The sequence below is a fragment of the Chrysemys picta genome, chromosome 10 (assembly GCF_011386835.1).
Source record: "Chrysemys picta bellii isolate R12L10 chromosome 10, ASM1138683v2, whole genome shotgun sequence".
Classification (NCBI taxonomy): Eukaryota; Metazoa; Chordata; order Testudines; family Emydidae; genus Chrysemys; species Chrysemys picta.
In genome coordinates, this window is record NC_088800.1 from 5,706,840 (window position 1) to 5,731,757 (window position 24,918).

Sequence of the window (24,918 nt, forward strand, 5' to 3'; positions counted from 1 at the left end):
GAACTGGGCCTCAGCAAATCCCCAAAAAGGACATAATTCACTATCACCTGGAAATGTGCAATGGGCATGTTACCAACAAATCCACAATGTAAGGCAAAGGATGCCGGGAGCCCATAATACATACATAAAGCATTCTGTGGGCTGGAATTCCATGATGAGGCTATGAGAACAAAATAGGCCCCTGAGCATTGTAGCTGTGTTACAGAGAGGGGTCTGCTCTTGTGTTCCTTACATATGAACATAATAGGAGACTAAGGAATGCAGGATCAGGCCCAAGGTTGTTACAGCAATTAGAAAATGATAAATATGAACATTTAGCGCACATAGTGTTTTTCATCTTCAAAAAATTTTACAAGCATGACATCACTTAGTTCAACAGGTAAGTAAATTAGTAGTGGATTGTGCATATATTTGAAATCACAGATCATAAACATTTTCTTTAAAGGAATTTTTATATTAGCTTTGTGACTCTTTTAATACATCGTTCTGAGGAGAAATTACAATGAAAGCGAGAGAACCTCCCTCTCCCCCACTATGTGGGCATCTAATAGCCCTGAAGAGTCCAAGAGCACCCTAATGCTGCAGACCAATGTAATAATTGGAAGGCTGCTGCTCTGGGTTAAGAGGGGATTCTATGGAAGAGGCAAATTTGTCATAGTGCTTCCCTCTTCTGACCAGCATCCCCAGTCTTGCCTGGTGGCAGCTTTAGCCAGCTGCTGTCCATCCACGGTTGATTTGAACAAGGCAGTGAGAAAGCTGCATGCGTTTGTGTGGGAATGAAGGTGCAGGCGCCACATAGGAAATGCAAAAACAACAAGGAGTCTGGGGGTACCTTAAAGACTAACAGATTTAGTTGGGCATAAGCTTTCGTGGGTAAAAACTTATGCCCAAATAAATCTGTTAGTCTTTAAGGTGCCACCAGACTCCTTGTTGTTTTTGTAGATACAGACTAACCCAGCTATCCCGATATGGGAAATGCATGCATCTGCACCTGCAAATCCAGGCCCCCTGAAGTAGGGCCAGAAGTTTGCATGATCCCCTGGTAAGCAAATCCGCAGAATTGGCTAGGGCTGGAGCCCTGGGTTTTTTAGCAGCGGGGAACAGGGAGCAATATTGCTTTCTGTCTCCTACGTGCTGCTAGACTGCCAAGTGTCCCTTTGCAGTGGGGGAGTTTGCATCCTCGTGCAGACACATCTGCAAAGAGTTGGGTCTAGTCCTGTGCTCGGTGTGGGGTGCAGGCTTGAATCTCTGTCCTTCCGATGCTATTCGTGTAATCTTCATATAAAAGAAAAATTGCCCTATGCAATACAACCCCCCCGGACACGCCCCCTAAGCCACGCCCAGCCCACCAGGGAACTGGAAAGTTTCTCCGCTTTGGCACCGTCTGCCAATGCACGAATCCACGGAGCCGAGCCTCAGCCCCGCGCGTCTGCAGCAGCCGCACCTGCCTTTGCGCACCCAGCCTGCTGTGGGGTTAGTTGCATCCCGGAGCGGCGGTCCAGAGACGTGGCTGTGACTGGCGCTGCGTCGCGGACTGAAGGGCTCCAAGTCCCCCCCCTCCCCCGGGTCCGGCTGGGAGGCGGGTTTAAGGGGCGTCGCGTGGCCGCTGCAACTTTCCCAACAGAGCCAAAGGGGCGCCCGGAGCCCCCAGTCGTAGCCGCGGCAGCATCCGCTGGAGCGGCTCCGAGCGAGCGAGCGAGCGGCTCCGGCTCCCCCCACTGCAGCCCGGGCAGCCGCTCTGCACCGAGCCCCGCCGCCGCGGGAGGGAAGGCTCCGAGGTAGGTGTGAGCGCGGAGCTGTCCATCCCCCCCGGGGCGCGGGCGCGTCCGGGCAGGGGGCTCCCCTTGCAGCGCCGGCCTGGCTGGGGGCCCCGCTGCACGCAGCGCCCTCTCTGCTGGATGGGGATGGGGGGGTCCCCCCTTCTCCGCCTCTCGCTCCCTGGCGCTGTCCAGGGACCGGGGTCCCCCCCGGCCGCTGTGCTGCAGGGGGGTGCCGCTCTCCCAGCGCGCTTTAACGGGGGCATTGCTTCGGGACCAACTTTCTTCCTCCGGCTGCAGCCCGGGCTGCCCCGCGCCGCTCGGAGCCCCGGCAGCGCAGCGGTGTAACCGGGCGCTGGGGTGCCCGGGGGGCGCTGGGCGGGGGACCCCCTCTGCCGGCGGGGGAGGGATTCGCCTGATCGCCGCCGCTCAGTGCGGCCAGACGCGCCCTGCCTCCGGCTGGAGGCTCTTCCAAGCGGCGGCCGGGTCCGGTGGCTCCCAACCGGCAGGGAGGAATCTGGGGAAGTGTCGGAGCATCAACAGCCTGGATGCCCCGGGCAAGGAAACCAGCCGCCTCGCGGAGATGCTCCCAAGTTCTGGGCCATTAACGTTCCGCTGCAGACATTGGGCGCCTCAAAGTACCGCATCGTATTTAAACAAATCCAGTGATCCTTAAAGAACATGAAGGGTCTGACTTAAACCTGCACTAGCCGGAGGATGCTCAGGGTTAACCGGAGAGACAGAGAGAGGGGGCTGAAATTCAGATCTGAATGCCTCTCCTGCTGGTTATTACATAGAAGGTTCCAAAACCCATCTAGGTTCCAAATTCAGTCAGGCTGGGGAGACCCCCGTAATATTCTGCCCTGTGTATTGGTGGTATAAACCCCACTCTTAACTTTCTTAGCTCCTAGTTCGTCTTGGATCTTCTGATGTCACTTGAACGGAGCCAAAGACAGTCTATGGCTTTTGCGTGTGATAGTGTTAGATAAAAGTGAAATGAACCAACTGTACCCATCTCAGTGGAAGTGTGTTGGAGACCCCACTGTGGAATATTAGTTTGTGTGGTCATTTACAATCTAAATCTCTACTCCAGCTAATTCTTACGCACATGAGTGACTACACACATGGGACCCTATCCCACTGAAGTCAGTGGGAGTGACTTCACTGGGCTTTGGTGAGTGATTCTATACCCATGTGCATAAAGTTATTCACGTGTTTGCAGGATCCCTCTTCGTGGAAGTACATGAGTTTCTGCTTGTCAACAACTAAATTACAGGGAATCCCTTGAATAGCAAATGTTTGTTTGAACTTGGTTTTCATAACACCTTCTGTTATGCAAAGGCAGCTGTGAAGCATCTCACTAAGTCTGCTTATTAAAGATTCATTGGGATATTTTGTTGAAAACGTTTATGGCCATGTACAGATTAGTCATTTTTCAAAACAAAAATTTGTGCTCCCCTCTTCGCACCCTGCCAAAAAGAAATCACTGCTTGCTTTATAAACTTCCATAATGTCAGTTGACAAGTTTACTGTACTATAGTGAGGTATTTTATGTGGCAGTCGTGGTTTAATTAAAGCACTCAGCAATTTGGATGGGTGCTTATCATTATAATTAAAAATAAATTAATGAAGTTTGTGTTTTTAGTCAGAGCTATAAAACGGAAGGCACGATCTTTTCCCCCTTTGTGCATGTGGGTGGGGGAATTTTTTTTTCCACATAAAAATGGCTAAATGAACAGTTTAGACTTTGCTTGAAAAATCCATCATGCTTTAGATGTTAAATACCAGATTTCATTTTAAAGAAAATATACATCGTAAAATTATAAATCCCTGAAAATAGGGGATTATAATGGAAACGAACTTTTAAATGCAATTTGTACAAACTACCTCTCTGTACTAAGATCACAGTTCTTTCAAGCCTTTTATCTATGTCAGTAAAATCATTTCTAATTCCATGCTACTACAAAGCATGCGCCTGGTTATTGTTTTCAAAATCATGAGGTATGAGCTACTATTTAAATATAATATTTATGATACTGCTTTGATGGTTCAGTTTAGAAAGAGAAATGCTGCATACTATTGCATACTAAATGCTCCTATATAATCACTATTTTTTGCAGTACTGTTGCAAAGTCCCTGGGGGCAGGAATGTAAATGGAGTGTTTATATAGTTCACAGTTACTTATATAAAAGCTATAAGCTCTTGTCTACTTGGCGTACCAGAACTGCAGAAGTTGGGGAGCCCAGCAGAAAGCCTGTAGGGGGAGCACATTCACATGTAGGAAGTATTACCATTCACACCTTTCTTTAAGGGTCGGCGCATGTACTCCCAACTGCTGTTGGCCTCTTAGGGCTGTCAGGTGCACAGTAAAGGTGTGGTGGCCTCCCCCTAAACTGCCCAGCCAGACCCCTTCAGGTGTAGAGTATCTCTGGATATACCTCTGCACCTTGTGCTCAGGTTGTACAAGCACTCTCATTCCTGCTGCCACCTGCCCGGGTGCTCTAGTGAGCAAAGTGATGCCTGTTGTCTCCTCATGTTGCACACATACGCCGTGTGACAGTCGGAATCTAGCTGTGATTCAAAGCACCCTGAAGTCCTTGGGAGTCTTTCCACTTACCTCAGTCAGCTTTAGATCAGACACTATGTGAGTATGTGTGTTGCCTATGTCTCAGAGGCATATATGTATTGTCTGTATCTCAGGCGTAACTAAGAAATGATTTGGACGGAGTAGTAGGAAAAGCCTGAGACAACTGAAGTAGTTATAAGTATCCTCATGAGTAAATGAGTTACCACGAAGGGCTGTCAGGTATTAATGAAAAGGATGAAAAAAACTCAGCAGTGTTGCTGAGGCTGACCGAACTGATGTCCGAGTCGGCTCTGCTCTGTATGGTGCAATTTGCAAACTGACGTGGTAAACTCACTGGGCAGGTTCTGTAAGCTATGAAGAGAGGGATGAACAAGTTTGTAGAAGAGTGCAAGGGCTACTCACAAAGTAGACAAACCCCAAACAGAACCTGCTGTAAAAACTGCAGGTCAGATCTTGCCCTGTGGTGCTCCCCTGTGACTCCCGGTGGCTGCAGTCTGACTTGTGCATGTGCATCCAACTGTTTTAAAAAGATGTGATACTGACCTTGGAAATTAGAGAGTATAGGCCAGGTCTCTGGATTATCACAGATTTACACCAGCTGAGGGTCTGGCCCAGTATTTCCAAAGTGATGGCTGCAGGATAAAGAGAATCCCAGTTTCTCAGCCAGATTGTCCCAAACCAAATCCAGAATGCCGTGGGATTTGTATGACTAAAAATAAGTGTGTGTAAATGATAGAAACATGTAATCCAGGCAGTTACTGTTCTCTGGCTACCTGGTCTATACTTGCTAGGTCAGGGGTTCTCATACAGTACTTCGTTTCACCGCAACCCCCTTCTGACAACAAAAATTACTACACGACCCCAGGAGGGGAGACCAAAACCTGAGCCCACCTGCCTCGGGCAAGGGGGCCAAAGCCTGAGCCCCATGGGGTGGGGGTGGTAAAGCCAAAGCCCGAGCCCCATCACCCTGGGCAGTTTTGGGCATAGGTTTTGGCCCCAAGTGGTGGGGCTTAGGCTTCAGCCCGCTGGCCCCAGCAAGTCTAACACCAACCCCATTAGGTCCCAACCCACAGTTTGAGAGCCACTGTGCTAGGGAGAGTATTAAAACTTACATGAATCCTTCTCTCCGTAAGAAAGAAATCCAAGAGAAATGTCAACGCTCTGCCTGCTTGCAGCAATTCAGCGGGCAGAGACGAGAGCCTTGGTACCTGCCCACCATTGCAAACAAGATCAAAGCTGGTAGGTCTAATAATCTTTAAATTATTTGCCATCAGAACTGGTACTGACTGTTACCCTTTGCAACAGCCTCAGCAGAGAGGCTAGCAACTTGAATGGGCACACAGGCTAAACTGCATTCATTACTAGAGATGTCCTTCTTCCAGAACAGGTTTTGAAGCACAGTGGTTAGAAGTATAGAGAACCCAGCTCTGCTGTGCCTTCTGTGACTTCGTTCTCCAGCGCTGTCAACCCAACACCTTTTATGGGTGCTGAAAGTTGCTCTGAACATATTTTAAAAGATTAAAAAGGTACCACAGAACTTCTTGTGTTAGGATATAACAGCTTAAAGGTGTGTCAAATGTGAGAGGTGTGATCCTTCTAAAGTCTCTGTTTACTTCACGGTTAGGTCCCATTAGAGATGGGGCCAAGTTGTAAAGTACAAATCCAGATTTGAGTTTCCCCAAAGTTCAGGGGGTTTTAGATTCCATATTTAGATCTAGACTTTTGCCAGCTCACAGTTTTATCACAAGTCTTCTGATTCTTGGTATTTTCGTTAAAGCCTCAGCTTCTGGAGTCTTGTGAATGCACGAGTATCTCAGTTTTCATGTACAATTAAAAAAAAAAAAAAAAGAGGAAATTTCTAGCCCTTGTAGTTGTGGAGAAAAGCTTGAAAACGTGACCCCTTAAAAGCTCCAAATTCAGAGGAAAGAATCCCGCTTTTATTATTTTTAAAGCCTCATAATTTTTAATCTAAATTTAGGATTTCGGGAGGGCCTGGGTTTTAGTGCTTTGGGTTGGTGATATTGGGATCTGAGCAGCACCATAGGGTATGTGTACATGGAGAGGTGGAGATGTAAATTCCAGCTTGAGGAGACATACCTGCACTAGCTGTCGTGGTGGGTTAGCACAAGCAGGCACAGACCCTGGAATAATGATGCTGGCATGAGCTGTTACAATAATAAAAGAGTGGGAGCACCCATTTGAGCAGTAGAGGGGATTCTCCCTTCCCCTCAGCGTAAATTAGGGTTGCCAGGCATCCAGTTTTTGGCTGTTAAAAGTCCAGTCGGCGGCGCAGCAGGGCTGAGGCAGGCTCCCTGCCTACCCTGGCTCTGCGTGGCTCCTGGAAGCAGCCGGCATGTCCCTGTGGCCCCTAGGTGCAGGGGCGGCCAGGGAGGCTCCATGCGCTGTCCTGGCCACCAGTGCTGGCTCCACAGCTGTCATTGGCTTGGGGAAGGGGCAGGGTAGGGAGCGGGGCAAGGGTGTTTGGTTTTCTGCAAACAGAAAGTTGGCAACCCTAGCATAAATCAGGAGTATGTGGAATTGCTTATCTCGGTTTTACACCAGCGTGAGCGGAGAATCAGACTCTATATTTTGTTTTTAAAATCTACCAAGCAAGGGCAGCATGGATGATTTGTAAGCAGTTGACTGGCATTTGGTACCTTTATAATACCACTATGTTCATATCACCATCTGGATTGATGTGCAATCTTTCAAAAAGGAGTTGAAAAAGAGGGTCACAGAGCTGCTTACTCAAATTTGGCCTCTTTCATCATGGAGGAGGGGAGGCTGGGTCAAACCTGAACGGGACTGTGACCAGAGTGGGGAGCCAGGCCCTGGCCTTAGGACAGGAGCTATAGCTATGGGGTGGGCTTGCTCTGCAACCCAGACCCCTATCCCTGGCCAGGGTCAGGAGTCGATCCTCCAGAAAGCCTCCCATGTCTCCCAGGTGCAGGATCCAACACTTCCCCCAGGGACTCACCCCTGAGTGCAGGATCATTAGGGACCACTCGCTCCGCCCCATGTAGGTAAAATGGATTAAACTAAACATCAATTTCCCTCCCCAAAAATGAAAAATTATAAATAATCATAATTTCATGAGGCTCGACATATGATCTACCCTCCTGTATTAGGAGGGAAACACTCCTTGACGTGCAGTGTCATTTATAGTTCTCAGGTAAAGTGAAACGATAAATGCTTTTAAAAGCAGAAGAGCTGTCAAAACAGAATTTGGCAATGTTTCAGTCTTTAAAGGGTTTAATTCACTTGCCACAGCTAGCTTAATTTCTAATGACGAATTAAAACCATGGTACTGTATGTGGCATTATTATAGTAGAAATGACACTTTTGTTTGTCTTAATTTAAATGTAAAAGCTGTAAATCTTTATTCAAAGAAGCCCTGGCAATTAATTTGAAACAAAATTTAACCTCTGCTTGTAGAAACAGGTACAGGAAATCAAAACCATTAAAAGTACAATGCTTACCATTTTTCAAACTCAGTAAAAATGTCTTTTCCCTTCATGCCCCCTTTAATTAGGCATTTTATCAAGTAAACAGGGCCAATTAGTCATTTTATAGATATCACAAAATTTACCTCTTCCAGATTTTGTTATGCATTGCTTTCTGCACAGCACCAGGTGAACAGTCATCCATTGCAACTCCGAAGAACAAAGTGTTTTAAGCCAATCTTTCCTAATAAAGGGATTTATAGTTTTTTTTTTTTTTGTTAGATGTTTTGGAATAATTTATGTCAGATGCACATATCCATATGTGATGGGGTGTACAAAACCCACACTGAGCAACAAGGGGTTAAGGGATCATTTTGGGCTCAGCCAGCCCCGTAGGGTTGCCAACTTTCTAATTGCACAAAACTGAACCCCCTAGCCCCACGCCTTCCCTGATGCCACGCCCTCTGCCTCTCCCCTCCCCAAGGCCCTGCCCCCTGCTCACTATATTCCCCCTCCCTCGGTGGCTTGCTCTCCCCCACCCTCACTCACTTTCACTGGGCTGGGTGAGTGGGTTGGGGTGTGGGAGGGGGTGAGGTCTCTTAAATGATCATTCATATATTCCAGAAAATTATCATCTGTAACTCTGAGCAGTGGTTTAAGTGTGATGGGTTTGGATAATCCTATAATGTTACACTGGGTAGAACTTTGCATGTATTCACATGCATCTGATGCACAATATTAGAATTTTCTTTCATTTTTAAAACTTTCACTAAATGCTAATTGGAGCCTTTCAAGTATAAAAATGGTTTGAGAGATGCATTTTACTATTGTAAAAGCCAAAGAGCAGAACGTATAAAAATCAGTGTGAAGACCAGGTTAATTCACCCAGCTCTTGTTTAAATTTAATGCAATGTGAATTTCTGCTGTACCTGTCCATTTAAAAGGAGATGGCCCTGTGCAAACTATTTTTATAGGTGCCTTCTTTTTATTGTGAAAATGTGGATCGTCACTTAGCAGACTCAGTACATATTGTCTGCATAGATGGATGTGTTTACTCTTTTAAGTAAAGGCGTGTAGTAATATGAGTTTTCCCTGAGTAAGGATTTCAGGATCCAGCTCTATGTACACTATGTAATGTTAGGATTGTGAAAATTCCTCCTCATTCATATTTTGTTTTGTTTTGAGGCCCGAAGTACAGTATCAGTATCAGGAAATACCATCCATTGCTTTCCCAGGAGATTGCAAAAATCCTGACTGATAAGTACCCCAATAAACCAATTTTCTTTAATTGTGTAAGTATAAATTGTAGTGAGAGGTTCTTTTGGTTGGAGTCTTCTGTGTCATTAGAACGATCATTAATTATGTATTAAGTGTTGGAAAGGAAAGACATCAGTAGCCTATAGGATATATTTGCATAGTAATTGAGGATTGATTAGATGCAATATCTGTAGCGAGGGCTACTGGGAATAAGTCACAAGTAATTTACAGCAGTGGGAAATTACGTTTACAAAACATTGCCTGATAGTAAATAAAGATGGTTAGAAATATCAAAAGAATTCTTATACTTTGCAGATGGAATGAGAGTTACAGTAATGGTAGTGTTCTGTTTCTTAGATTGTAAGCTTTTTGGGGCAGGGATTGTATTTTCCCCACATACAGTGTGGTCTCTGGGTGCTTCTGCTCTACAAATAATGAAAATGGGTCAGATGCAGGAATAATGCCTGTTTACCCCAGCTGAAAATCTAGTCCGCTAACAATAAAATAATAAAGGTGTTAGCAAAACACCTACTAACAAAAAAACTGATTGAAAACTCTGGGCAATTTGAACAATGAGCAGGAGTTTTTGTCCATTTAAGTCTACAGGAATTTGGCAAAGGCTTTTCTTTCCCATGTATTTTACCAGTTTGAGTAATAAAAATATAACCAACACGTGCTTCTCAGACTGGTGCACAGGATCATCTGGGAGTTGGAGGGGGTTGATGGCAATCTAGGGGAGCAGCACTCATTACACATGGGTCTGCAAAATGGAAAAATAAAAGGGAGGTACTGTCTAAAGGGAAAAGTGTGTTAAATAGAAGAGGCAGAGGAGAACATCACGGTGGGCGGGAGCGGCAGAGGGGACAATGACAGGGAAGGTCAAATGTATGTGTGCAAACCGGCAAGATAGAGAACCACAATTAAGCAAGCAAACAAACAAGAGGAAAGAAGGGGACAAATAAGATTTGATGAGAGATTAAGGGTTCACCCAGGAGTTGCTGAATGAAATGGGAAGGTAAGAAACCAGTTCTGTGCTGGATTCACAGAACCCCCAGAAGTATTTAGTGTGGTGATGCCACATTGATAACCTTCAGCATTAAAAGTCAATGTTTTATACATAATCCAAGTCTCCTTCTCCTCCTCTTCTTGGGTGCTGTGTGATTCTCCCCCTCTTTGCCAGTTAGTTTGTTTCCTCTCTCATCCTCCCCAGCATTACTGGGCTGCTTCTAAGGTCTGGTCTATACTTACAAAATTAAGTTGACATAATTATGATGCTTTGAAAAATTCATACCCTTGAGTGCCGTAGCTTTGCTAACCCAACTTCAGGTATAGCTGCAGCTAGACTATTGGAAGAAAGCGTCCATCGACCTAGCTATTGTCGCTGGAGGAGGAGTTCCTATAGCGATAGAAAAATCTCTTCTGTCGCTCTAGGAAACATCTACTGTAGGATGCTACAGCAGTATAGTTACCATGCTGGAGCTGTGCCACTAGTGCCGTAGGGTCGATATGGCCTAAGAGAAAATTTTCAAGTTGAACAGTGGCTTGTCTCCAGACGTCCGTTTTGGGACCTGTGTTCATTTTATATTACGTGGGCCTAAGTTTAGTCTACTTTTTCCCTACATGAGAATGTGTGTTCTGGTTCTTCTTCTGCAACGTGCAACTATTGTGGTCTACTACAGGCTTCCTGAAAATCCATGCAGTTCGCAGGAATTCTTGAGCCAGAACTGTCGGGAGATTTCTGGGGCTAGGCCTGTGCTCAAGGGAAGGGTCGGGTGCGCGTGTCCGTGTATACTAATATGTATGATGATGCTTGACCCTGCTGCCCCACATCTTCTTCAGGTTATTCCTGACCCTGTCAGAGTAATCTGAGGGCCGAGGCCAGAATGTGGGTTTACAGTTAGTATAAAAGCTCCCTTTAATAGAGGAAGCATCTGGTTTATAAGCTAGTAAATACGGGAACTTTCCTTTTTGTCCCCAGAAAGGGCCAGGGCAGGGGATAAAAAGGTATTTCTTTTTCATACAGTGGAAGTATTGCTTATTCCAAGGGGTGTTTCTCACTTGGGATGAATTCGTTTAAATGGATTTTTACTTTATACGCTTTTTCTTAATTGAATAATTTTAATTCAGAACTCTTCACTGTGATGTAAACCTCCCGTTCAGTTAATTGAGTTCAAATTCATTAAGAGTGGGATCTGACCCATAGTGATCTTGGTAATGGGGTACAGAGCTTTTCAACTTGAGGCCATGAACTAGAGCGTGACTTAAGCAGCTAGGGACCCAAAAGCGTTATCCGATGGCTGTTTGGTGGCCTTTGTGAAACGAGTGAATGGTTTCAATCCACTGTGTAGCTGTCAGGAGTTCATGTTACAAAAGTGTCCATCATGAGTCTTGTTGGCTTTATCCTGCAGAGACCAAGCACTGGATCACCCCCAGAGAAAGCTTTTTCAGGTCACGCTGAAGAGGGCACTGTGGGGAAAGCTTACGTTGCTGTTGCTTGTGTCAGACCTGTTTGATGGAGAATGGACTTCAGTTTCCACTGCTGCCGGTGCAGCACCTTTCATGAACACTAAAGTCACTTATAAGCATAATTAAAAATCATTCCTGTCACTACTGCTGTTTTGCTTGTTCTGTTAAGAGGCAGCATTGCAGATCTGTAGATGTTGTGTTCACTTTAGCTGTGAGCATGTGACTCTATAGGTAAATCATTTTCCATATTTTAAAATTGGTGTTCTGTACATTCTGGTTTGCTTTTGCATGCAGCGTCTTCACTATGTTGCTCAAAAAAAAAAAGTAATAATTATGTCAACTATTTCATTCCTGCACTAAAGGAGAAATTACTAATGCCCGTGTGTGCAAAATAGTCAAATTTAGTAGGCAATATCTTAAATTACAAGCTAAGCTACCTATGCATGAGAGCTGGAGCATCTGTTCCATTGAAGTATTCAGGATTGCAGTGCAAGAAGAGTGCGTTCTTAAGAAAAGAAAAAAATTTGTCAATTCAGTTCAATTCTTAAGCCACGGTGGAGGATATTCCTTTGCAAGCATATCTGATACCAAATTAGAACAATCGATCCTCCTAAAGATCAAGTAGGGCATATAGAAATGCACGTATTTTATGGTACTTACAGCTGTTAGTCTGACACTTTATTTTATCCTGTAATGGTACACGTCACTTCTTCAATAGCTACATGCAAGAACAAACAAACAAACAAAAAACAAAAAGAAAAAGTGCCCGGTTATAGGTTCCCTGTCATACACATCAAAAACTAACTAAGCAATACTGCTTATTTACACAAATGTCTTTATAGATTAGATTTAGTGGCTTGCTATGCATTGTCTGCAAGATCGACAGCGAGAGCTTCCCCTTTTCCCGCTAATACTAACCACACAGGAGCTTCAGAGAGCAGGTTGCTTGGAATTGGGGTCAGGTAGCTTTCACTCACCCCTCCATAACATACAGCTATTTATTTAACTCAATGTCACGTTCCTCCACTCATACATCAGTCTGTCAAACCCTGGCAGCCTTTGCAGAGAACGTGGTGCTGTTCTGTGTTCGTTGCTAATGCATGCTGGATATACGAGCCTGCAGCAGCATTCTTACTTTCACTAAACCAAGGATGTCACCTTTGCAATGTTCCCAGCCTCTGCCAGCTAATAGAGTCAAATTTCAAATCTTACCTAAAACCAAGGTCTGCCATAATGCAAAGTGCTACCCGTCAGGCCACTAGACTATTGCACAGAATTCTTGGTATTCTTTTAAAAGGTAGAGCTGCTGTTGGACAGTAAATGGTGCTCCAAGGTCCTGTGGAAAGTACTTACCAGTATCTTCTATGTTCCTTGGCGATTTAGTCTGATATTAGCTATAGACCCATCTAGCTCTTTTCAGTTCTCTTTAGATTTTATGCAACTGACTTTCCTGTCAGATGCTAGTAAGTCCAAAACCAACCAGTTTTATTCCAATTTATTGCTATATTTTGTGCCATTGGATGACCATAGTTTTCTTCCAGACCCAATTATATATCAGCATTCCAATCCAAATGGAGTCTGCTTCAAAATAAAACTAGATGAGTAAGCACAGTTGTATTGTTCGATAAACTCATCATGGACTTTTCTTCCCATAGATAGCACTTCTAATCAAACAGAGTTATGTGTAAAAATTGTTGGGAGCAACAGAAATACCATTTCAATAAACTATTAAACATTAGGTCATCCACGTCAGCATTGATTCTACTTGGATTTAAATTACAATACGTGAGGATACTAGCAGAGGATTGTTTAATTATTTTTATGTAAAATATTGCTTGCTGAGAGAGCCTTGGAAGATAGCTATATCTACCCATCTGTTTTTCATGAGGCCACATAGGTCTCATTTTCAAATCTGAGTGCCTGAAGTTAAGTATCTGAATATCTGGTTTAGTCATAGCAAGTGCTGATGTCAGCAACTTAAATGAGGATTTAGATGTCAAACGGACTGATTCAAAACCTGCAGCAGTCAATGAGCCTCTTTCAACACAAATCCTCATCCAAAGTCCAAAGAAAGAGGCACCCAAGTTTGTAAAGTGGAATCAGTGTTATTCAGTAACATTTCAATTAAATTAAATTCCTCTAGCCTACAAAAAGACCTATTGGTTTTAAAAGAAGCACACCTGTTAAAAATTGCATCTGTGTTTCTAAATATGTAAAACTTGGAAAAGCCATCAACTTTTCCTTAGTCATGCCACCTCCCAAAGGGATGTGCCCAGGTAATCGTTTTCCAAATAGCAAGAAATTGAATTTGTAAATTGAGATGTTGTCTTGACTTATCTACCTGCTCCTCTGGAGTTTCTTACCCGATACAGTAGACAAGTCTAAATCATCCATCTGCAAAGTGGTGAAATATACTACTACACCACAAAAAGGTCGTTGTACGCTAAAATACAGTCATGCATTAAAATTAATCAATTTCCTCCAGCTGAGGGACAATAATTTAGGAAACATTTTAATTACCAAAACTGGGATCCCTATTTTAGAGAAGGGTGGATTCATCGTTCTGAGTGCTGGAGAATTGTCTTTGCAGGAGTCCAAAAAACAGTGTTGTTTTCAAATCGCTACCTTCAATCATCATGCTTCTGGGGAGAAATTTGATTTTTAGTGCAGCTTTTAAGTAAATCTTGTGGACAGCAGGCAGATGCATTAGCGGTTCTGTGGACTGTGCTGGAGGTCACATGCACACTGCAATTACAAATGTTTCTTGTTGAAGTGATTTTGTTGCAAGTTGCTTTATAATACACATTTAGGGTTACATTTTCCAACTGCTTGACCACAACTGCAGGGTCATGTTCACAATGTTGTAGAACTAGTGCTGCTTCATGTCCATGTTCTCCTCAACAACGGCTGGAGGAACACAGGAACGGGCCATACCAGATCAGACAAAAAGATCCATTTGGTCCAGTCCGCTGCTCCAGAGGGAGGTATATAATGAGCAGACATGCCCATAGCAAAGGTTTCTTCCCAATCTCAGGCAGCGAATAGGTAGCCTGTGCTCTGAAGCAGGAAGGTTTATATCACTTCTACATTTTTTTAACCCTATTTACCAGAACTGTTAACTGTTGTGATTATTCATAAAAATGGCCTCGTCCCCTCACACCCTGGGTACAGATCAGTCTTGCCCAGAGTTGGAATATTCTGCCTGTGTTTGTGTGGGACGCAGGTGGCTCCCGGATACCGAGGTGTAGATCATGCCTAAGGCTATGATTTTTTATCGTGGATATTTTTAGTTAAAGTCACGGACATCTCATGGGCAATAAACAAACAAACAAAAATCACGGAAGCGGCGACCTGTCCCTGACTTTTTTACTAAAAACACCCCTGACAAAATGGGGAGGGAGGAGGGTCCAGCACCCTGCCCCCCCTGCAGCGGCTGGGAGGTGCAGGGACCCCATTGCCTGGTGGCTGGGAGGGGTCCCCAGCTGTCCTGCGGGCCTGGAAGCTGCAAAGGGGTCCCCCACTGCGTGCGGGGGGGTGTCCCCTGCCACCCATGGGGGGGGGGCCCTGCCAGCACTGAGCAGCTCTGGAGTCCCTCTGCTGGCAGCAGCTGGGAGCTGCAGGGTGGGGGCCTCTTTGTGGTAGCTGAACTGCTGTAGAGGGAACCCCTGCCAGTGGTGGCGACTGGGTAGCTCAGGGGTCGCCGCCGACAGCGGCGGCCGGTCAGTTGCGGGGGTTTCTGCTGCTGAGTCCCCTGCTGCCTGTGGAAGTTGGGCTGCTGTGGGGTCCTCCACTGCCTGCCGCAGCTGGTCAGGAGGTTGCTGTAAGTCACCGATTCCATGACTTCCGCAACCTCCGTGACATAATCTTAGCCTGCGGGATCCTAACCTGTAATGTGCTTAGTGAGCGCTGTCATTGAGGTCCTGCAAAGCAGCCTCTCGCGAGAGACATCAAGAACAGGATAACAGAAAAGGTTTTCTGGCATGCATCTATGTGCGCCAGGCAGATGGGCTTTGATCTTAAATACACATTTGTTGTGGGAGTCTTAGTTCTAGTTTAGTAGCTTTTTAGCACTATTATTTACAGCAGGTGCAAAAATTGCAGTAGAGAATCAGGACCAATAGCCATATAAGCCACACTAGTCATGGTGCATGTTTGCTTCGAAATTAGAAAGAGGAGATCTGTTTAGGAATGTATTGGTTTGCTGCTGATTGGGGGGGAATAAAAGTCTTGTCATTCTTAATGGATCTATTTTTATTTTAATTTCAAACCTATGGCCCTGATTCAGCAAAGCACACGCTGAAATCCTGTTGAAATCAAAAGCTAAATTTAAGCATGTGTTTAAGTGCTTTGATGATTCACAGCCCAAGTGTCCGATTCTGTCCTGGCATGAGTTTGAATAGAGCACCCATTAACATCAACACACCCCAGAGCAAATTTAGCCCTATAACAACAACATATTATGTAAGTTGTTATATGGTAAGTAAATGCTTGACTGTAGAGAAGTCAAGAAAAGCTGAATATCCTAATTTAAAAGTACTTACAAAGTTGTGGGAGGAACATAGTTCCCAGAATGATTATCATAACCCTGCAGTTTTTGTTTTGGAGACCTCGAAACAGAATTACTGAAAAGTAAGCTGAATTAATAGGCATATTCTTTCATATTTCAGTAATTATTCTGTCACCCACCTAAATTTTTTCTTTCTTGAAGCAGTTTTTGTTGGTACTGAAAATTGCTGTAGGACAAGTGAAAGCAACCTAATTGAGATTCATAAATCCACTTTTTAATAAGCACAATTAGGAATAGTTATTAGAGAGCAGCTTGAAAACATCAGGGATAAGATTTTACCAGAGAAGGATTTTTATGCAGTTTGAAACCTAGTTTGATACCAAAATCTAAATTAGATCACCAGAGAAATGAATCTGCTATTTAAAAGCTAATTTGTACACAGACAATTAATTCTGAGTATTCCTATTGATTAAAAATTATTAGGTCTTGTTAAGTTGCCTATTTTTGAAGGAAGGCCTGATGTGTAAGATGTTTCTCCGATCTATTGAAATAAGAGAAGTGGCTATTTGATTACACTGAGTATATTTGTGTCCAGCGGCTGTGTAATAAACTTCAACATCAGTCAGTTCTTCTATTATCTAAATTATGTAGAGCAGCACACTGGGCTTCATCCAAAGAACATTCAGTTCAAAGAAAAGCTCACTGACTTCAGTGGGTTTTGAATCTGGCCCATCAGGCAAAATTTGCAAAAGCACCTGATTGACTTAGGAGCCTAAGAGGCAGATTTTCAAAGACATTTAGGTGCCTAAAGACGCAGATAGGTGCTGAATGGGATTTTCAAAAGTGCTTAAATGGATTAGATGCCTAACGCCAAAGTCACTATTGTTTTGTTCTAAGAAGAACCAATGCTTTTGAGATTAGTCCCCCATTGAGGAAATTTGCTTATCAAGTTTCTTTTTTTTTCAAATGCACCAAGAAAACACTCTAAATTAAATCCTTATGTTGACTCTGTCTGATATTCAGTAGTGTTTTGCAATAGTGGAAACCTAGCAATTTTAAAATCCTTATTAAAATATTTGGTAGATTTTCACATTAATTTAATTTCAATGCAGACTTGATTTTGGAACCGCTCTTGCAACAATGAAAGAATGCTTTTAGCTTAATTGAACTGAGTGTCTTAAAACAGCAACTCATCAGTCAGCTTTGAGTTTGTTCCTTTCAGTGATGGTTAATTGTATTTGCTTCCAGGGTTTAGCCAAATCAATGTAAATGACAGAAGATATTTTTAGGAATACATAGATAAACAATTGTCAGCCACAATAAACCAGCTGCAAACAATAAAAATGTCTAATTTTTGGGAGAAACATGCATCCATAATGTAATTTAATTGAAATCAATGCTGTTACGCCAGGGTTGAATTTGCCCCACAATCAAATAATTCTTATCAAATTAGGTTGTATTTTCAGAGTTAGGTGGGAGTTAACACATAGATGTAAAAGGAACTTTTAGTTCATTACTGATTGATATCAGACAATTTACGTCCGATGACATTGATCTGTTGTGACCAGATGTGCAAAAGGGAGGGCAGTGGGCAAAGGGGAAGACTTTTCTCTGCTATACTTGTGCAGCCTTGTTGGTTTTACTGAGGGTGCGTGGGTGAAACCAAGAGAAGAGTGTGTCATGAGGTCTCTCCTGCTGTAGTGGTTCAGTTAGCAGATGTTCAAATTGAAGGTAATAGAGAGTGAAAGTACTGATAGATGGCAAAGTGGGGCTGTGACCGTGTTAGAGCCTGGCCATGCCATAATGGCTAGGTAGATGGCCAGTGGGGATAGTTGTTAGTTATTTGAAAATAATGTATGTGTTATCCCTCTTTCTCATCCTTTCAGTGTTGCTTAGGGCCTGACTCAATGCCTGTTGAACTCAACGGGAATCTTTCCATTGACTCCAATGGGTGTTGTGTAGGGGCCTCAGTCTGTGAGCTCTTCGGAACAGGGACTGCATCTTGTGGGGGTTACAATACCCCTAGTAAATAATAATGGAGCTATGGTACTTATGGGCAGGCTTCGGGCCACAGCTTTATGCTACATGGTCCAAAGGTAAACACTTGAACCCTTTATATGTATGTGGCCACCCCAGAAACAGCATCACAGAAAGTTATTAAACGCAATGCAGGACTCGCTGTGTTATTCACGAGGTCAGACTAGAGGGTCAGAGTGGTCTGTGAGTTTGAAGAAGTCTGTGAAATCCTTGTGGGGTTGTGATAAAGGGTTAGACTTATAATTCTGTGATGTTCTCTGGTGATTTTAAACAATGTGTCTGTTATTTCAACGATCAGAGCTTTCTAAGTTTCTATCTTTAACAAACAATTCCCACTTCCCCCTCTGCTTAATGACCCCCAAGGTTCAGTAGCTGCTTAGCAGGCAGGAATTAGAATCCTCCTCATTGTCAGGGTACGTCTTCACTACCCGCCATATCGGCGGGTAGCAATCGATTTATCCAGGATCGATATATCACGTCTCGTTAAGACGCGATATATCGATCCCCGAACGTGCTCACCATCGACTCCGGAACTCCACCAGAGCGAGCGGCGGTAGCGCAGTTGACGGGGGAGCCGCGGCCGTCGATCCCGCGCCGTGTGGACCCCAGGTAATTCGATCTTAGATACTTCGACTTCAGCTATGCTATTCGCATAGCTGAAGTTGCGTATCTTAGATCGATGCGCCCCCCCCCCAGTGTAGACCAGCCCTCAGTGTGCTCCTGGTACCTCTTTCACTCTGGAGGATAAGGGAGGGGAAGGAAACCTCTCTGTCTGAGCTGCAGACCAGATAGCTCCAATGCTGATCTCACTTAGGCTTGTAGTAGAGGAAAGGCGCGTAGGGCTTGGTCTACACTACAGACTTATGTCTGTATAAGTACATCGCTCAGGGGAAATCCACACCCCTGAGCGTCGCAGTTATACCAACCGAATCCCTGGTGTAGACAGTGCTACGTCGACCAAGCTACTGCCTCTCAGGGAGGTGGAGTACTTATGCTGATGGGAAAAGCTCTCCTGTTGGCGTAGGTAGTGTTGTCACTAAGTGCTAGAGCGGCACAGCTGCTGTGCTGTTTGTGTTAGACAAACCCTAGGCCTCCTTATGCTGCTTTGCTTCATCTCAGGCATGTAAATCAACCAAACACGCAGCCAATTTATATACCAGACGCTATATGAGGCATAGGACAGAGCAGGGTAGAACTTTTTGGGAGATTTGCCAACTTCTTTAGATCAAGTTCTCTTAGCACTTACAAAATTCCCATAAACTGGGAAGGAGTTTTTATTTGCTAGGTATAATTAAACTGATTTAATAAGGCCAAAGCCATTTAGTTATGATTGGTTATCATTTGTCATTTTTATATCCGCTGTTATTAAGGACCCATCACCATGGTATCTGGGGCACTTTCCTCCCATAGGAAAGGACTAACACCATGACAAGAAGGGGGAGCCTCTGTAACCACCTACTCAGAGTTCTGTCAAAGTAGATAGTATCCAGAAGATTCAGCATCAGGGAAACCTTGTGCTTGCTGCTGTTGGAAATCCTGGATGAAAAGATTTCTCACCCTGACCATGGGCAGGCAGGCGCTCAGGTATATTTCCAGCAGGTTTCGTTCCAGACATAGGGATCATAGAATATCAGGGTTGGAAGGGACCTCAGGAGGTCATCTAGTGGATGCCACTGACTCCCTCAAATTTCAGCCTGTGGGTATGTAGTCCAAGTGCACTTACCTTGGTAGGTCACAGGGGTTGGGATCTCAGATAAACGTGGCTTGGACCCTTTAAAGGCTTGTAGCTCACAAGCAGCACTTTGTATTGCATCCAGAAGTGATGTGGCAGCCAGTGGACAATGCACGACAGTCCTTTGCCACCCCAGTTGGAGCTTTGGTGGAGGCTTCCCAGAGCAGCCTCCACTAGAACCCCTTGCAGCAGTCAGGCTGGGAGGTGGCAAGAGGGCGGCTTACCATAGTGAGCCCGTTCTGACCAGCTGGAAATAAAAGAAGCCAATTCTGGCCACTGCAATATCTGTGCTTCCGGGAGCAGTGAGGAGCCTAATGAGACTTCAAGACTGAATTACTTTCACAACTGAGGTGGGCAGAGACCTTCAGTCGAAGGAGCCTGTGTGAGCTTTGCCAGTTCACGAGACTGCATCCCTCCGTTGACCATTATAGTTCTACTGGACGGAGCTTAAGCCAACTGCCTTCCATTCAGGTCCCTCAGCCATTGAGGGGATGGGGGAGAAATCTCAGGATGTGTGGAAAAGGAGATGCAGCACTGAGTATTGTTAACGTGTTGATGAGACATTTTAACTGATACCAGTTAAAATGGAGCCAAATACTGCTCTCGCTTATGCTGGTGAGAATCCAGAGTCACACTATTGACTTCAGTATATTTGCTTTGGATTTGCAGCAGAATTCACCCATGATCATATATTACTGATGCATTCTTATTCTGGCTAGGAAATAATTTGATAACCTCTTCTTATCTACTGCATTTCTAAATGCAAAATATTTGCTAATTTGAATGGTTTCTAGCTTGGTACATGCAAGAAGTGTTCTTCCCTAACATGCTGTATGTCAGCATTCAGAGGGAGTCCAGTGGTGACCTGCATGACAACAAACTTCATGGTCATCAGCCCACTGCATGCTGGGGGCATTGGTAATCCTCATGCTTTTGACTCCAGAAATGTAGGCCTTTTACCACTGAGCTAGCTGAGTGCCTCCACTAATTCATCCAGTGGAAGGAACTTCAGGGAGTCATATGTTTCCGAGCGCTCTGACTTGTTTGCCTGACTTTCAGCAATTGTGTGTTTCTAAGACTCCTTTCTCTGCTTAATTACCATCATGCTAATGGGAAAAAGTCCAAAAGGGCTGATTTATTGGCGGATTGCTTGTGCTCCCAAGTAATGTGAGGGATATGTCAAACACATACTTGACTTATGAGATATATTTACTTTCTACCTTCTGCATGTTATAGCAGAGTTAATAAACTGAGTGTTAATAATTATTTGGTAGCAACTTGTATCCCCAAAGGGTCCCAACGTTATATTTATAAATTATACACTGATGACGTACCTGGATCACTTCACCTGCCTCTTTGGTGGAACACAGCAATTCACAGCAGTTTAGGATAGCATGTGAAGAAGAATGCTTCTGTTAATTGCAAGGGAGATTTAAGTAGGTTAAATGTATGTACTACGGTTGGTCAGGATGCTTCAGTGACTTGCAAAAAGTGCCCCTGGACCTTCAGTGACTACAAGTGATCATCAGGACTTCTCTTGTCCATCTCATACAAAGATGGCACAGTGTCTCCTGTCTCGGATGGATTAAAGTCTGGTTGGGAAGGAAGAATATTGCCTATAACTCTTCTTGCAGTCTTTCACATTATTGTGAGGTCTCCTATCCAGAGAGATCAGACCCATGAGATGAGGGAAGCTCACTTCCCAATGCACTGTAACACGGCTGCAGGCAGTGAGTAGTGCTCTACCTTTCTATTTGCCGTCTGTCAGAGCACGGGTGCCCAACCTCCGGCCCGCGAGCTGTACATGGCCCACCAGAGCATTTCATAAGGCCCGTGACCTGCTTCAACACAATATACTAACGGCCAATTCATTAGCGTTTTTGTCATCACGTGTAAACTAAAATGATGTAAACAAGTGTGTAAAAAGGCAATACTGTACATAGGTTGTTTCTGTCTAAATACATATGAAACAAGCTGAACTTAAAATAGAAATCAGTACAGGTGACTTTAAATCTTATTAAAATATGTAGAATCTGTTTGGCGCACGCAAGGTTGTGCTTAGGTTTATGTGACCCTCCCTCCTGTGTAGTAAGTTTGGACACGACTGTCCCAGAGGATGTGTCCTTAATAGAATGAGGATATTTTTAAATTTTTAAAAGCCTATTGTGGGGCTAGAACAGACCTTCCTTTCCTTCCCACATGTTGTTCCCTTACTTTTTTTAGACCAATCTCTTCATGCTGTCCCGTCTCTCTTCCTTTCTCAACTTATGTGTGGATAACTGGCTGCTTCCTCTGGCTGTCCGAGTCTGCTCTTGCACTGAAAGAGTTCACCCACCAAAGGTCACACGGGGAGGGAGAAGGGAGTGTTTCCAATTAGCTTGTTACATGTGAATGTCAGATTCCTGGGGCTTGATGGCAGGCAGAAAATGATTGTATGCTGTTGGGGCCCTGCATCTTTCAATCATAATGCCTTTAAACCAGCCCTATAGGGGAGAAAAGCAAAAGTGACCGTTAACGCACTTGCTCTGTTTATGAACTAGCTGCAGTTTATTGACCATCCGGATTGCTTTGGTGTAAGATTTCAGGTGAAAACATTTCAGGGGTGAAGATCTTGTTTCTCTTTGGCGCTATATTTTATTTTATTTTCCGCTGCTGCTTCCATTTCATTATTAACTTTATCTGAATAATCAAATTCAGTGCACGGTAAGAAGTACAATCTGCCAGAGTTTATATGCATAATTCCTTTTAATGTATTGGCACATCAAGAAGAAAATATACCTCTTGGTGTTCTCAAAGTCTCAGCTTGACTATAAAAGATATATTTCTGCAGCAGATGTACACGCATGCCACCATTATAAGGACACTGCAAGCAACATTTTCAAAGCCTGCAAAATGCGTGAGCCAAACAAAAGAGGGGTGCACTCCTTGACCACAGAAATCCTCACATTTTAGCGTGCAAATGGTTATTTCTGGGTGTAAATGTGGGGCTTTGATTTCACAAAGGATGCACATGCGTTTTGCACAGTTTACCTGTTGCACAGGGCTTTTAAAATTAGGACGTAAATTACAGGGACAATTTGCAATGAATTACCTTAGTACTATCATCTGAAGCCTGGGGAGACTTCAGAGCATTAAGAACCGCTTCATATTGAAATCCTCCACGGAGAACTGTGGGAGATGAAACATCAGGAAAATTGCCTTCTTGTGTCATGTTCCATGTCGCCAAAAGGACTACTATTCTTGTGCCTCTGAATGCAGGACTTATCGACTGGGGGGGAGTGTAGTTATGTTAGCGGCCCTTCAGAGTCGGTTTTTCTTGTATTAGAGCACTATGCCACGTAGCTCTGGAGATTATACATTTATATTTAAATTTAAATTTCTGTTTTCCAAACTTCAAATTAGAGGGTTTTTTTCTTCTTCTTTGGTTAGAAATACACCATTTCACTTCATTGCTGATAAAAACATTCATTATAAATGTCTAACTCTACATTTTGTTTGCCTGTATAGGAAATGTAATTTTTTTCCCATCAGGACAAAGTCCTTTTCGGATGCGCTCCGTGGTACTGTAATAGAATGAATTAATGTTTGTATTGTTGTGACAGTCTGTTTTGTTAAAAATAAAATGGGCAAATTAAAGTTGAGCTGCTGTAAGCACATCGGGAATATTCAGTGCTCAAAACAACTCCTTATAGAGCTTTGGGGCTGTTTTTAATATGCAAAAAGGTAGTGGGGGTGGCCATAAATTCATGGCTTTTGCTAAGCATATAACAAAATCAAAGAAAAAGCAACACATGAGCACATATCTAAATAAAGTTACAAAGACCCCCCGGGGACCTTGCAATAAAACTAGGAAGTACCAAACCACTCTCATATTGTGTAAAAAGAATAATAAAGTTAGAGATACTAATCTGGACTGAAATAGAATCCAGAACATAAAATTTTATTAATTGTTATGCAGTGCTTTATGATGGACATAAAAAAAACTCAGAAAACTGCAATGGCATCATGGCAAGGAGGGTGCATATTGGCCAATATATTTTAGGATTATTTTTAAATAGTATTTTTTTTACCTCATATTGCTCATTAATTGTGAGCAAATTGTATACATTCGGGGCCAGATCTTCAGTTGGTGAAAATCTGATTTGCCAAGGCTGAGGATCTGGCTAGTGGCTATTGGTTTATGGGGAAACACTTGAGCCAGGCAGCCAGAATCTTTAAAGAGTGCAGAGAGAAAGTTAATAATATCGGGGTCACAGTGGGGTGATTATATTCAGTAGTTTGCATACATTTTGACACTACACTAACAAAAATCAGTGTAGGGGTTAATTACAGCTCATTACAGTTGAAGCCCTACTCATCAGTATTTTTATTACACAAATATTCATCTTCATACATTTTGAATGGCATGGTGTGAATATTGGTGCTAATTTTCATCAGTATCTTTATCAGTCACTGTTTTTAGCTTCTTTGACTGAATACTGGAAAAACTTTGTGTTCTGAGAAATGGCAATGATCCTAAATTTTATTAAAGCTAATGTTAAAAAATTATATAGTACACAGGTTGAGAAAAGAGTGTCTGTACATTTGGGCATAGTCCTTAGATTATCCACAAATACAAAGTTTGTTTTTAAAGTCATAAAATACATACAGTGCATTGCTTTTGTATCAACTACATGGAAGTAGGTGGTTTTGCAATTTTTCTGGTTAACTGACATCCCATGTAACCTTGAGTTTTATGCAATTCGTTCATGAATAGAGACATTCGTCGCTTCATTGAAATGCCTGGGCAATAGGAGTGGAGTGCTTGGAAACTTTATAGCTTAGCTACTACTAACTTTTATTGGAATTTTACACATTTCTCCAGTCTTTTTCTTCCCGCAGTTATGTTTTTTTATTGCATCAATTGTTGTATCTGATTGCAAATGTTATAACTAACAATTTTTTGTCAACTGATGGGCATAATGTACCACGTTAAACTATTGCTCTTTTATCTTTCTCTTCATCATATATTTAGTTTCCTGAATGGATGTTAAATTGAACCTTGTATGATTTTATCTTTCTAAAATACCCAGGAAGAAACAAACTCTATTCATTATTCTTATTTTAAATGCTATTAACTTGCAGTGTATAA

At 43.4% G+C, this 24,918-nt stretch overlaps 1 protein-coding gene across 4 annotated transcripts in view; it reads left to right on the forward strand.

The window, feature by feature from the left end:
* Nucleotides 1-1,622: 1,622 nt before the first annotated feature.
* Nucleotides 1,623-24,918, forward strand: part of MEGF11 (multiple EGF like domains 11) — a 358,447-nt gene continuing 335,151 nt past the window's right edge. For all 4 annotated transcript variants that reach the window (XM_042856570.2, XM_042856571.2, XM_065559191.1 and 1 more), the window contains exon 1: nucleotides 1,623-1,778. The gene's annotated coding sequence lies outside the window, so the exon portion shown is untranslated. The remainder of the gene's footprint in view (nucleotides 1,779-24,918) is intronic.